This window comes from Labeo rohita, chromosome 22 (genome assembly GCF_022985175.1).
Source record: "Labeo rohita strain BAU-BD-2019 chromosome 22, IGBB_LRoh.1.0, whole genome shotgun sequence".
Lineage (NCBI taxonomy): Eukaryota > Metazoa > Chordata > Actinopteri > Cypriniformes > Cyprinidae > Labeo > Labeo rohita.
Window position 1 is genome coordinate 59,328,208 of NC_066890.1, and position 14,920 is coordinate 59,343,127.

Sequence of the window (14,920 nt, forward strand, 5' to 3'; positions counted from 1 at the left end):
ATCTGCGCTGCGACAGCATTGCTCTGATTAGGCATTTAATGGTGTGACGAGCTAAACGAGTGTGAAACGCAACATCCATTAACGGCCGAGAAACAAAAACCAGCGTCTGATTTCCAGAAGACCGAAGCATCTGAACGGCTCTTTCCGTACTAATGGAGTCGTGATCTTAAGAGCCTTTAATAATTAGGCCAATTTAGGCCGGCTAACGAGGCCGTGTGAAGTCCTGAGGGAAATACACAGGTCTGTTTCGGGCCATTTCGTGTTTGTTTGGAGAAAAGCTGAAAGGGAAAGATTTCGATTGTTTGTAGAAACTGAGACGGCGCTATAAAACCGAACAGAACGGATGAAGCACTTACTGGAAATCTCTAATGCTTTCCTTTATGAATGTTTGTGTACAGATACTGTAAATACAGTCAATCTCTGCTCATAAACTCCTCAGAGGAGCACAAATCCTGTACCTGATGAGTTAAAACACAGACAATGTGATGAAATATCACTGCAGCAGAGATACAAGTGCTGTTTTTGAATTGAAAAAAATAAGAAAATAAATTAAAGCACAACAGTGCTTGTTTTTCAGCCATGATGGTGCAAATCTCTGTTGGTATTAAACAAAAATAAATACAGAATATAATATTAAAGTACAATATAAACAATAAAATATAAAAAGAAATATCTAGACAATGCTAGACTAAAGTAAAACTAATATATAAAAGTTTATACAAATATACAAATTACATAATTATAATTAAAAAAAAAAACATTGTATTATACATATTAATTCAATTTCTGTACAAAATAATAAATAAAATAATAAAAAATAATAAAAAAATACTTATAAATATTTTATAATATTAAAATAAGTTTTTTTTATAACTACAACTGAATATACAATAATATATATTATATATATATATATATATATGTATATATATATATACATATATATATATATATATATATATTTAATAAAATATTATTAAAATAAATATTTTTTTTAATATTAAAATGAAACAAAAAACAAAAATGTGAAGTAAAACTCAAAGTTTAAATATTAAACTCAGAATATAATTAAATATTTTAAATACTTAAATTTATATTTAAATATTTATAACCTTCATGGAAGTTCTTAAATAAAATTAACATTAGAATATATATAAAAAAGTGTATAAATATATATATATTTTTTTTTTTCTTTTAATTATATATCCAAGAATATTTAATAACATAAAATAGTCAAGTATAATTATAAAAATATACAAAATAATAAATCAAATAATTCACATCAGAATTAAGATTAGAATATTATACAATTTTACATTAGAATAAACATTTACATTAGAATATTATAAAATTAAAAATATAAAATTCTAATATATATATATATATATATATATATATATTTAATTTTTTTAATATATACTTAATAATAATACAAAATAGTCAAGCATAATTATAACATTGTACAGAATAATGCATTAACTCATAAAATTAAATATTTTAAATATTAAAAATGAATATAAATGATTATACAATTATTATAAAGTAACATTAAAAGACTTTATAATGCATTTTAAACAAAATATCAAAATTAGAAATATATTTAAAATATGAATTATTATATACTAGTTAATATGTATTATAAAAATATTAATATTTTAAATAATAATATTGTAAATATATTTAAATATTTATTTAATTAATTAATTATTATTATTATTATTATTTTAATTCAAAGAATTAAAATATTTTAAAAATCTATATTAATATTAAAGTTATTAAAACTGCACACTTAAAATATTAAACTTCTTATTAGAATTATTAAAAAAAAATAATATTTGAAATATTACAATTAATATTGTTTATAATCTCAATGCATGTTATGTTAAAAAAATAAATTTATAAAAAAAATAGTATTTTAAAATCAGTGTGCATTCTAATACTTAATATTAAAATTTTAAAAATAAACAATAAATATTAAAATATTTATATTATATTAAATGACGCATATTCATATTAAATATCCACATATTTATTAAATATTTAATATTGAATATAAATATTACATTTTTATTCATATGAACATATTTATAACCTCTATGTACTGTTTTGCACTTAAAATACTTAAAATTATAAATAAATATTCATATAAAATAATGTTGGATACTAAAATTATTGCTGTCAAATGATTAATTGGATCCAAAATAAAAGTTTGTTTACATAATGTGTATACTACTGTATTATTTACTGTATATAAATAGTTTTTTCATATATAAACATTTTTCTTAAACATACAAATGCACGTCTGTATTTATATACACATAATAAATATACACAGCACACACACACACATTATTAAATAAAAACTTTTATTTTATATTATTATTATTCAAATACTAATATTACAATTATTTATAACCTCAGTGTTTGTCCTTATATTAAAATTAGAAATATTTTAAAAAATAATAATATCTTTAGTATTAAAATATTAATATTTAAATTATAATTTCAATGTGTTTTTACATTTAAATGATAACATTTTGATAAATAAATATTTAATTAATGTTTTAAATATATAATTGTCATCTCAATTGATTTTCTTAAAATTACAGTTGGCTTACTTATTTCTCTGTATATTAAGCTAAGATGTCCAAAAACAATTAAACAAAGCTTCCCAAAATTAAAAAAAAGTACAGAAAACAATGTTTTAGGAATCCTAACAAACATTAGCCATGCTAGCAGCTTCCTGTCTCTGAATATACACTAACAAAGCGGCCAGTAAGCATGGTGCCCGGAGCGGCGGTGACGGGCAGCTGTGATCCGCTCGCGGTGTCACTAACAGAGGCGCAGCGGCTGCCACCGCATCTGAAAAGGAGCATCGGCGTGTGGCGGCCTCGTATATATATATCTGAGCCCCCGGAGCTCCGGCGAGGGCAGCGCCAGGTTTTAACCTGCCCCGGAGACACGCGGCTCTGCCGCACACCAGGTGGCCTGGAAAAGCGCCAGCGCGCCGATGTTACGACCGGCACCCGGGGAAGAGAGTGAGAGCGTGTCAGAAACGGCCTCGTCTGCCATGCAGAAGCCACGAACTCTCTCCGCCACCAAACATGGCTGCCACGAAAACTCCACTAATTAGTCCCTTAATGACTTCCAGGCTTGGCAAACACGCCGCTACAACTTCATCATAAATAAATTAGCAGATAAATAGTTAAGGAACTCATTATAACTCAATAACAAGATGTCGGGGCATCGAGGTCAAGCGGCTCAGCGGCCCCTCCTGGTGGTCAGTCAACGTACGCCTGATCTACATGCTAGCTGACAACATATGCTAAAGATCTGGGACGAAACGCCAACAAGAAATCACAGCTGATGCTGTTTACTTACATTTTACAACTTTCAATGAAAGCAAATTTAATGAAAAAAGCCACTACTATCCAATGAAACACAGACAGATTCAAGTGAACCACGTTTTTATCTCAATGTATATCTAGTTTCACTCAGAAATGCATCATCTTATGAAAGAAAGATGGATTGAAAACACTATATCATGACTTTAATGAGAAAACAGCTTAAAGATTGTACTGAAGTGACATGATTAGCATGATAGCAAGTAGCTAGCCATTCCGTTTGCAAAGTTGTTGTCATAAAAAAAATCTCAAGTTAAGAAAGTAAAATTGGTTTTGATCATCATATAACAATTTTAGTGAGAAATACCTTGTGATTTCATGAGATTAGCATGTTAGCAAGAAGCTAGCTGCTCTATTGTGAACTTGTCGTCATAATTTCTCCTTATACATCCAGACAAACATCAAATTATGAAAGTAAAATGGGTTTTGATGACTATAATAATGACTTTAAAGATAAAATACCTTGCAATTTCTTAAGATTAGCATGATGGCAAGTAGCTAGCCGAACCTGTCGTCATAATTTCTCTTTGTCATCCAGATAAAAAATCTCACGTTAAGAAAGTAAAATTGGTTTTGATCATTATGTAACCATTTTAGTGAGAAATGCCTTGTGACTTCATGAGATTAGCATGTTAGCAAAAAGCTAGCTGCTCTGTTGTGAACTTGTCATCATAATTTCTCTTTATACATCCAGATAAACATCACATTATAAAAGTAAAACAGGGTTTTGACAACTATAATAATGACTTTAAAGATAAAATACCTTGCAATTTTTCTCAAGATTAGCATGATGGCAAGTAGCTAGCCGTCCTGTTGCAAACTTGTCATAATAAAAAATATCACATTAATAAAGTAAAATTGATTTTGTATCATTATATAACAATTTTAGTGATAAATGCTTTGTGATTTCATGAGATTAGCATGTTAGCAAGAAGCTAGCTGCTCTGTTGCGAACTTGTTGTCATAATTTCTCCTTATACATCCAGACAAACATCAAATTATGAAAGTAAAATGGGTTTTGATGACTGTAATGATGACTATAATAATGACTTTAATGACAAAATATCTTGTGATTTCTCAAGATTAGCATGATAGCAAGTAGCTAGCCGTCCTGTTGGAAACTTGTCATCATAAAAAATATATCACATAAAGAAAGTAAAATTGGTGTTGATCTCTATATAACAATTTTATTGAGAAATACCTTGTGATTTCATTAAATTAGCATGTTAGCAAGAAGCTAGCTGCTCTGTTGCAAACTTGTCATAAAAGCTATCACATTAAAGTAAAATTGGTTTTGATCATTAGAACAATTTTACTGAGAAATATCTTGTGATTTCATGAGATTAGCACGTTAGCAAGAAGCTAGCTGCTCTGTTGCAAACTTGTCATCAAAATGTCTCTTTATACATCCAGACAAACACCACATTATGAAAGTAAAATGGGTTCTGATGACTATAACAATGATTTTAATGACAAAATATCTTGTGATTTCTCAAGATTAGCATGATAGCAAGTAGCTAGCCGTCCTGTTGCAAACTTGTCATCATAAAAGCTATCACATTAAAGTAAAATTGGTTTTGATCTCTATATAACAATTTTAGTGAGAAATATCTTTGGTTTTTTACGAGACTAGCACGTTAGCAAGAAGCTAACTGCTCTGTTGCGAACTTGTCGTCATAATTTCTCTTTATACATCCAGAAATACATCACATTATGAAACTAAAATGTGCTATGCTATGCTAAAGTATGCTAAGTGCTTTGTTAGCACTTTACCATGATTATATCATGTTAAAAGTGATTTTGAATGGATTACTTGCTAGCTTTATCACCCTCAAACCCTTGACCTGAAGTATATGAACTAGCGATGCTAATCTAAGCAAGCACAGCTAACTACTTAGCAGAACTAGCACTTCTTGAACGCACTGGGTGAAGATGCTTCCCACATCCCTAGTGTCATTAACATCCAGAAGTGCACCACAGCAACCCTTCGGAGCTCATAGCTACGACGTTCGTGGCGCAGACGCTAACTTCCTGTCTGTGGAGTGAAGCGACATGGGTCAACATCATTGCTAATCCCATCACACACAACAACATTCAAACGTACAGCACTAGAATACAAACCATCAGGTTTGAGTTTCCTGGAAACAAGTCTGACTCACACGCGCGGCGTCAATGCAATTATCTCGCGGCTACGCGCTAACATGACTGATTACTTTAGCATGACTATCACACTGCTGCAGCTCAGACATCATTTACTGATAATGCTAGTTCACATTCATCACGTGTAGAATGCAATTGTTCACGTTTTGTAGCTACATTGTGTTTGTTTTTGTTTAGCAAATGCGATAAGCTAATCCGTTACACGTGGCAGCTAACTTCCTGTTTTCATGGTTAATGTTTGTTGGTGCCTAAAAACAAACAAACTTCCCGCTTGAGATTCTTTCACACTGACAGCATAGAGATCATCTCCGATGGACGGGATGGCAAAAAACTCTCATTGCAACTGTTGCGGGTTAAAACGTAGCATGAAATGCTAACACTAGCCGCTAAACCACTTTAAGTAACAACAAAAGGTTAGTAAGTACATGGATTTGTACAAACTAAATCATCCTGTTAACATAAATAACCATAACAAATGGCTAATAGGAATTAGCACTGAGATTCGAAGGTGATTAGCATACAAGTTAGCAATTTTGGTTGTTAGCTAAAGTGGCAAATAAATTCTAATGAGAGTTTTTCTTCCAAAACATGTTTCCCTTGAGTTAATCTGTAGTTTTTGCTTTGTACTACATTGTGATTATGCGTCATGCTAATCATTTTCATTTCGTTCGCAGCGGGAGTCGCGGATCACTTCACACAAACTCATCTGAAAACACATGAAAGACTTTCTCTGCAAACTTTCAATGAAACCGCAGCAACAAGTGTTCATCAGCGCACACACGGCTTCAAAGGAAACCCTCGGTAATGTTTCCTCACTTCTTGTGCTGAAACGAAACATGATTGCTAGCTGAACAAACAAGCTAATACTGAGAAAAACTGACAGATGCCAGATTAGGTGGAGATCTTTATAAACAAGTACTGCAGCAATACCATAGTACTTTCATATATACCATGGTGCTGAATAATTTGTGTTTCAAAGAGAGTGCAGTCGTTAATGAACGTTAACATATTCCTATATTATTCAATAATCTATGGAAGCCCGTTTCCGCCACTGAATAAAAAATAAAAGTGGTAACTGCGATTTTTGATCTCACAATTCTGACTTTTTTCCTCACAATTGCGAGTTGACATCTCACAATTCAGACTGTCTTACTGAAATGAAAGTCAGAATTGCGTGATAAAGCATGATACAAATTCGCAAAAAAATAGAGTATATAATTTTCAGTTGTGGGTTTATATCTCAAATTCTGACAAAAAGTCAGAACTGCATAAAAAGTCAGAATTGCGAGGTATAAACTCGTAAATGCGAGAAAAAGTCAGAATTGTGAGTTTTTAAATCGGTGCAACTTTGACTTTTTTTTCTTGCAATTACGAATTTATATCACACAATTCTGCTTTTATAACTCGCATCTGTGGGTTTATATCTCACAATTCTTAGAAAAAAGTCTGAATTACATGAAAAATGTCAGAATCGTGTGAAAAAAGTCAGAATTGTGAGATACAAAGTTGCATTTGATAAAAAATTGGATTTTATAACTCGCAATTGCGAGTTTATATTTCACAATACTGAGAAAAAGTCAGAATTGTGAGATATAAACTCGCAATTGCGAGAACAAAAAATCAGAATTGCAAAACACAAACTTGCATTTGTGAGAAAAAAGTCAGAATTGTGAGTTTGTAATCAGTGCAACTCTGACTTTATTTCTCGCAATTAGCATGCAATTCTGATATTATAACTCAAGTTCATGTCACAATTCTGAGAAACAAAGTCAGAATTGTGTGAAAAAAGTCATAATTGCAAAATACAAACTCACATTTGTGAGAAAAAAATGGATTTTATAACTTGCAAACGCGAGTTTGTCACACAATTCTAATTTTATAACTCGCATCTGCAAGTTTGTATCTCATAATTCTAAGAAAAAAAATCTGAATCGCATGAAAAATGTCAGAATTGCGAGAAAAGTCACAATTGTGAAATACAAGCTCACATTTGCGAGAAAAAAGTCAGAACTGTGAGTCTGTAATCAGTGCAATTCTGACTTTATTATTCGCAATTACGAGTTTATATCACACAATTATGATTTTATAGCTCACATCAATGAGTTTATATCACGTCACAATTCTGAGGAAAAAAAAAGTCAGAATTGTGAGACATAAACTAGCAATTGTGAGAAAAAAAAGTCGGAATTGTGAGTTTTTAATCAGTGCAACTCGCGCAATTATGGTTTTATAATTCAGAATTGCAAGTTATAATGTCACAATTCTGAGAAAAATATCAGAAATGTATGAAAAAAGTCAGAATTGTGAGACAAACTCACAATTGCGAGAAAAAAGTCAGAATTGTGAGTTCGTAATCAGTGCAACTATTTCTGACAATTATGAGTTTATGTCAAGCAATTCTGATTTTATAACTCGCAATTGGGAGTTTATATCTCAAATTCTAAAAAAAAGTCTGAATTGCATGAAAAAGTCAGAATTACGAGATATAAACTCGTAATTGGAAGAAATAGTTGCACTGATTACAAACTCACAATTCTGACTTTATTTCTCGCAATTATGAGTTTGTCACGGAATTTTTAACACGCATCTGTTTATATCTCACAATTCTAAGGAAAAAAAAATTGAATTGCATGAAAAAAGTCAGTATTGCAAGATACAAACTCACATTTGTGAGAAAAAAATTGGATTTTATAACTTGCAATTGCAAATTTATATTTTACAATTCTGAGAAAAGAGTCAACATTGCAAGACTCGCATTTTGCAAGAAAAAAAATCTGAATTGTGAGTTTTTCAATCAGTGCAACTCACGCAACTCTGGTTTTATAACTTGCAATTGCGAGTTATAATGTCACAATAGTGAGAAAAAAGTCAGAATTACGTGAAAACAGTCAGAATTGTGAGTTATCTCGCAATTCACTTTTTTTCCTCGCAATTGCGAGTTTACATCTTTATGACTTTATTTCTCCTGATTCCGAGTTCATATCATGCATTTCTGATTTATAACTTGTAGTTGCGTGTTTATATCTCACAATTCTGAGTAAAAACTCACGGTATAAACTATATGCAAGGTATAAACTCACATCTGTGAGAAAAAAAGTCAGAATTGTGAGTTTCTATCTTGCAATTCTGACTTTTTTCCTTGCAACTGCGAGTTTATAACTTTATGACTTTATTTTTTGTTATTATGAGTTTATATCATGCATTGCTGATTATATAACTTGCAATTGCGCAGTTGAGTTTATATCATGCAATTCTAAAAAAAAAAAAGTCAGAACTGTGAGAAAAGTCACAATAACCTTTTTACATTTTTATTCAGTGGAAACAGGCTTCAATAATAATCTATACTAATACTTATGCATACTTAGTTTATATGCACACATTATTAAATTGTGAATATGTACATTTTTTGCCTATAAATAATTTCTATATTATAAATGTTTTAATTAATTTTTTATTTTATATGTACAGCATAATAAATCTATATAAATTGTACAGAAATATTACCATATTCATACTATTATCAATACACACTGGCAATCAATAAAAAAAGCTACATTTATAATATTACTATTGACCAAAATGATTTTTAAGTAAACGATAACAAAACAATTAACAGAAATATTAAATTAAACACAAAAAAACCTGACAAAATATAAAATTTGATGTTCTGTTGTCTGGCCGTAAGTGTGACAATTATTATTATTTTATTTACTAATAAATATTTTTATTTAATAATTTTTTATTTGCTTCTAATCCAGTTGAGATCTCATATTCAGAGCTGTTTGCTTTATAACAAGCCTATTTATTTTACAATGAGGGTTAAACTTTTTAAAAATACACCAAAAATGAATAAAGAGACGAGATATTTTCATGGTAATAAAAAACATTTTGCCATAGTATCAAAAAGAAACAAAAGACATGGTATTATGTGTGGCAAAACTCATAATATTCCCACACTGTCTGGTGTTTAAGCTCTGACAGTGTTTTTTGTGAGCAGTAAATAGGAGCATGAAGACAAACTGAGCAGCTCCTTTAAACTCTCTCTGTGTATGTGTGTGTGTGTGTGAGATTGAGTCGTTTTGCAGATCGATACTGCGGCTTCCCTAATTGGACACTTTTTCTCAACTGAAACCAAATACCCACAACAGAGAGAAGCAGCATCCCAGAGCGTTTAGAGCCAAACGCAAGAGCGCAAACCGCTGCCAGATCGTCTGCGGCTATTTCAACTTCAAAGTCACCTGCTGTGTGTGTGTGTGTGTGTGTGTGAGAGAGAGAGAGAGCAAGAGAGAGCGAGAGAGTCAAAGTCATCCATATGAGTTTCTCCCCCTTAATGGTGCATAAAACAATAAAATACACATTTTCAAAAGAATTTAATAATTTAAAATAATTTAAATTTGATTAAAGTACTTGCAATGGAAGTTTATAAGTCTATAAACATGAAAATATAGTTCTGACATAGTGAAATATTTTAAATATATATCAAATCATTTATTAATTATTATTTGAAAAATAAATTTAAGTTAATTTAAAATAACTTCTTATATTAAATAATCATTTCTACATTTAAGTACTTACAATGGAGGTTTATGGCTCAATAATTAAAATATAGATTTGACAAAATAAAATATTTTTAACATATATCAAATCATGTATTAATTATTATTTTTAAAATAAAAATAAGTTATTTTAAAATAATGTATTGAATTAAATCATCATTTTTACATTGAAGTGCTTACAATGGCTCAATAAACTTTTTTGAGACTGAAATATTTAATATACATCAAAAAACTAATATCATGTATTAATTATTATTGTAAAATAATAAATAAATAATAACAAATTAATTTAAATAATAACAACTAATATCATTTATAAAATATTGTTTTTAAAAATAATTTCACATTAATAAAAAAAATGTATGAATTCATTTAAATAATAAATCAATAACATAATTATCAATTATTATTTTATAATAAATTTTACATCAGTAACTAATTAAAAATAATGTACTAAAACAAAATAAACTATATATATATATATATATATATATAATTTCACATAAATAATAAAATATTACATGAATAAATTTAAATAATAAATAAATAATATCATTATTATTATTTATTAATTATATATATATATATATATATATATATTTTTTTTTTTTTTTTTATTATTAATGTGAAATTATTTTAAAAAATTATATATATTCTATGTATATTACATATATATATATATATATATATATATATATATATATATATATAATACATAGAATATATATATATATTTTAATAATTTCACATTAATAATAAAAAAATTATAATCGGAATCACTTTTACATTTAAGTACTTACAGTGGAGGTTTATGGTGTAATAAACACTTAAATACAAATACATAAAATAATGTAAATTAACTATTAAGTTAAAAAGAATTGTACGTAATTAAAAAGTAATTAACTTCATAAACATTTTTGACATTAAAGTACTTAAAATGGTGGTTTAGGTACAACAAACATTACAATACACAGCTTTGAGAGAATAAAATATATTAAATATGTATCAAATAAATAAATTAATTAAAAATATACATTTCTGTAATATAATTTCACATTAATAAGTAATAAATTTACCTTAAAAATGAGAAATGATCTTTAGTGTTAATTATGAGTGCCGCAGTCAAGAGCTTTATTTGTATTAAACAATTAATTTGACCTTTTTTATGACCCTGATTTGTTTTTATGCCCATGTTTTGGACACCTGAAGCTCTCATAGTATTTGTTGACTTTTCAACTCATCACTGTTTGTCCGAAAGAGCCAAAAATAAGTTTTCTCTGCATCCCAGAGGATTCAAGTCACATAAAACTGCCGGACCGAGACAAACCAGCAAACAAATCCAAAAACTGGAAAAACTGACTCTACTGAGTCTTTATGACTGAAGTGAGCATTTTAGATAAACGCCCCTAAACGACACGACAAACTCTGATTGGTCGCTTTGTAAGTCAATCAAACGTTCTGTTGTTGTGGGCGTGTCTTATCTGGAAAAAGCAGCAAAGTAAAGCAACAGCACTCATTTATTTAATACTGATGTAGATGGTGTTAATTTGACTAATTAAATTGGATATATCATGTAATTAGTTCAGTTTAAACATGTAAATGACCTACATTATCTTCAACACTGATGTGGTTTGGATCTCGGCCACAGATAATGATATTTGTAGTTTTTAATGGTTAATAATGCTTCTGAGTGATGATTGAATATTCATCGGCTCTTCGCATAATGTAAACGGCGTGAAATAGAAACAGAGAAACATCTGGCAGATCTTACAGTCACAGATTTCAGATCAGCGTCGCTTCACATGGGCTTTAGCAAATCACATTAGCATTAACATTTATTTATTATATATTTAAGTGGCATAATTACAGCGCTAATTCATGTATAAGAGCTACATGCTCTATATATGATAAAACACACCAGTGATCAATAAACAGACACATATATAATATTATTATTGATCAAAATGACTACAAATTAAATATTTAATGAACACTATTACTATAATTATTATTTTATTTTAATGTACTTTTTCAGTTTATTATTTATTTATTTAATTATTAATATTATGCTATATTATATTATGTTCTGTATTTTATTTAAAATAATACATTTTTTTATTTATTATTTAATTTATTTATTGCCCCAATTAAATATTATTTAATTCATATTATTATTATTATTATTTTATTTATTACATGTTTAAGTGTCATAATTACAGTGCTAATTTAGGAGCCTAGCATGACTTTAAATAAATGATGGCAAAATTGGTGATAAAACACAGTAATGATCAACAAATAGCTACATTTATAATATTAATATTGATTGAAATGACTACAAATAACATGTTTAATGAAAATTATTACAATTTAATTATTTGACAGTAATTAATAATTTTATTATTTATTTATTTATTTATTTACTTACTTTTTATTTATGTAAATATTAGAAATATTATAATATATAAATAAATATTAAATAATATATATATATATATATATATATATATATATATATATATTAAAATATATAAAATATTACATATGCATTGCATTTTACAATATGTATTTTACAATAATTAATATTTTTTATTTATTTATTTACTTATTTATTTATTTTTCCAATTCATTATAATTTTATTAATATCATTAATATTATTAATATTTTTTATTACATATTTTAAGTGCTATAATTACGGTGCTAATTTATGTACAGGAGACCAACATTGCTTTAATTAAACAACAGCAAAATGTGATAATATACACTATTGATCAACAAATAGCATCAAAATGACTATAATTAAAATATTTTTTAATGAAGCAACAATAACAAAAACATTAAATATTATATTAAAAATATTTAGTACATTTTTACTAAACTTACAATAAACTTTTTAATATTTTTAATATTTTTAAATATATTTATAATTGCAAATTGTAAAATCTGAATTCTGAGGTGTGTATTACAATATTGGCTATTACCAACAAACAGCTACATTTGCAATATTAATATTGATCAATATTACTAAAATTATAATATTTTTTAAATAAAGCAATATCAAAAAATTAAATACTATATTATATTATAAATATTATATTTATTTACTATTTTTTTACTAAACTTAAAATAAACTTTAAAATATAGTTTTTAAATATTAAAAAATATTTTTAAAATATATGTATAATTACAAATTGTAAAATCTGAATTCTGAGGTGTGTATTAAATATTTATTTTCTGGTCATTCTTTGTTTAGGCTGATTGTGAAGCGCAGGCGTTCACCTGTTAATCGTGAGGAAGAGGATGAGGAGCGTTTGGCCCGTCGGAGGAAGAGTCTCAGCGGAGCGTTAATGACTTCAGCCGTTATTAGAGGAAACACAGGAATGGATTTGTGCTCATTAGTGTGCAGCGGGCCGTTTGTTCTCCTAATGAGGCTTTTCTCCGGGTCGCTCTCAGGTGTTCGCCGAAGTTCTGCGGGTCAGACGGCGACGGACGAACACGGACCTTCATCCGGGACGAGACGTGACCTCGGCGCACTGACGTTCAGCGTCTGCGACTACAAAACCAATCAAACACAGATCATTAACAAACATCTGAGAGGAAACGAGACGTGTGTCTCCTCACAAACACCTGACAGACACAAAGACAGATGACATGAGCAAACTCACAGCAAACTAAACTAAAACACATCAAACTACTGTTCTCACCAACACAGACTAATGAGAAATCATTTATTATAATTACATCTCAAAAAAATGCATTTAAAAATCAATATAATATTATATCTAAAAAAAAAAATTAAATATTAAAAATATTTCAAATGCATTGTGTTTATGCGTTTAAGTATTATTTTAGCATTACTGATATACTAGACGTTTTTGCTTTTATTCATGTATGCATGTATGTGTTTATTTATTTTAAAATGTCCATATAATTTTAGATAAGAAATCAGGCTTTCCTTGGCAACGATCTGAAATAAGTTTGCTTTATATATGTGTGTGTATATATATATATATATACATACACACACACACACACACACACACATATAGCTTTAGTAATAATCTAGATTTACAAAATTATTAAACATGCAAAATTATATCATGCATTTAAAACTATATTAAAAATGTGAAATTATATAAAACATTCATATTAAATATTTAAAATGTATGTTAAAATGTGTGTGCGTGTATATATGTATATATATATATATATATATATATATATATATATATATATACACATATACATATATACACATATACATATATACATATATATATATACACACACACACACACTTAAATATGAAAAAAAAAAAATATATATATATATATATATATAAATTGAATAAAATAAATAAAAAATACACACAATTAAAACCAAGAATATTCATATAAAATATTGTTTTGAAAAATAGTTTTAATAAAACTATATAAATTTAAAATGCATTTACAAAATATAACATTATATCTAAAAACACAAGGACATACGTAACAATATAAAATATTTACAATCCATTAAAAATACAAAATGTATTTAAACATATTTTAAAAACAAAATTAAAATATTTGAAGTTATATTATAAATTGTTTAAAAAAATAACATATAAAGATTTGTTTATATATATATATATATATATATATATAGCATTATAAAATGTCTAATAAAACATTAATATAACATATTTAAAATGCATGTTAAAAATATAAAATATATAATTATAAATAAAATATATATACAATGAAAACTTAACATATTCATATAAAATACTGTTGTGAAAAATATGCATCTAATAAAACAAT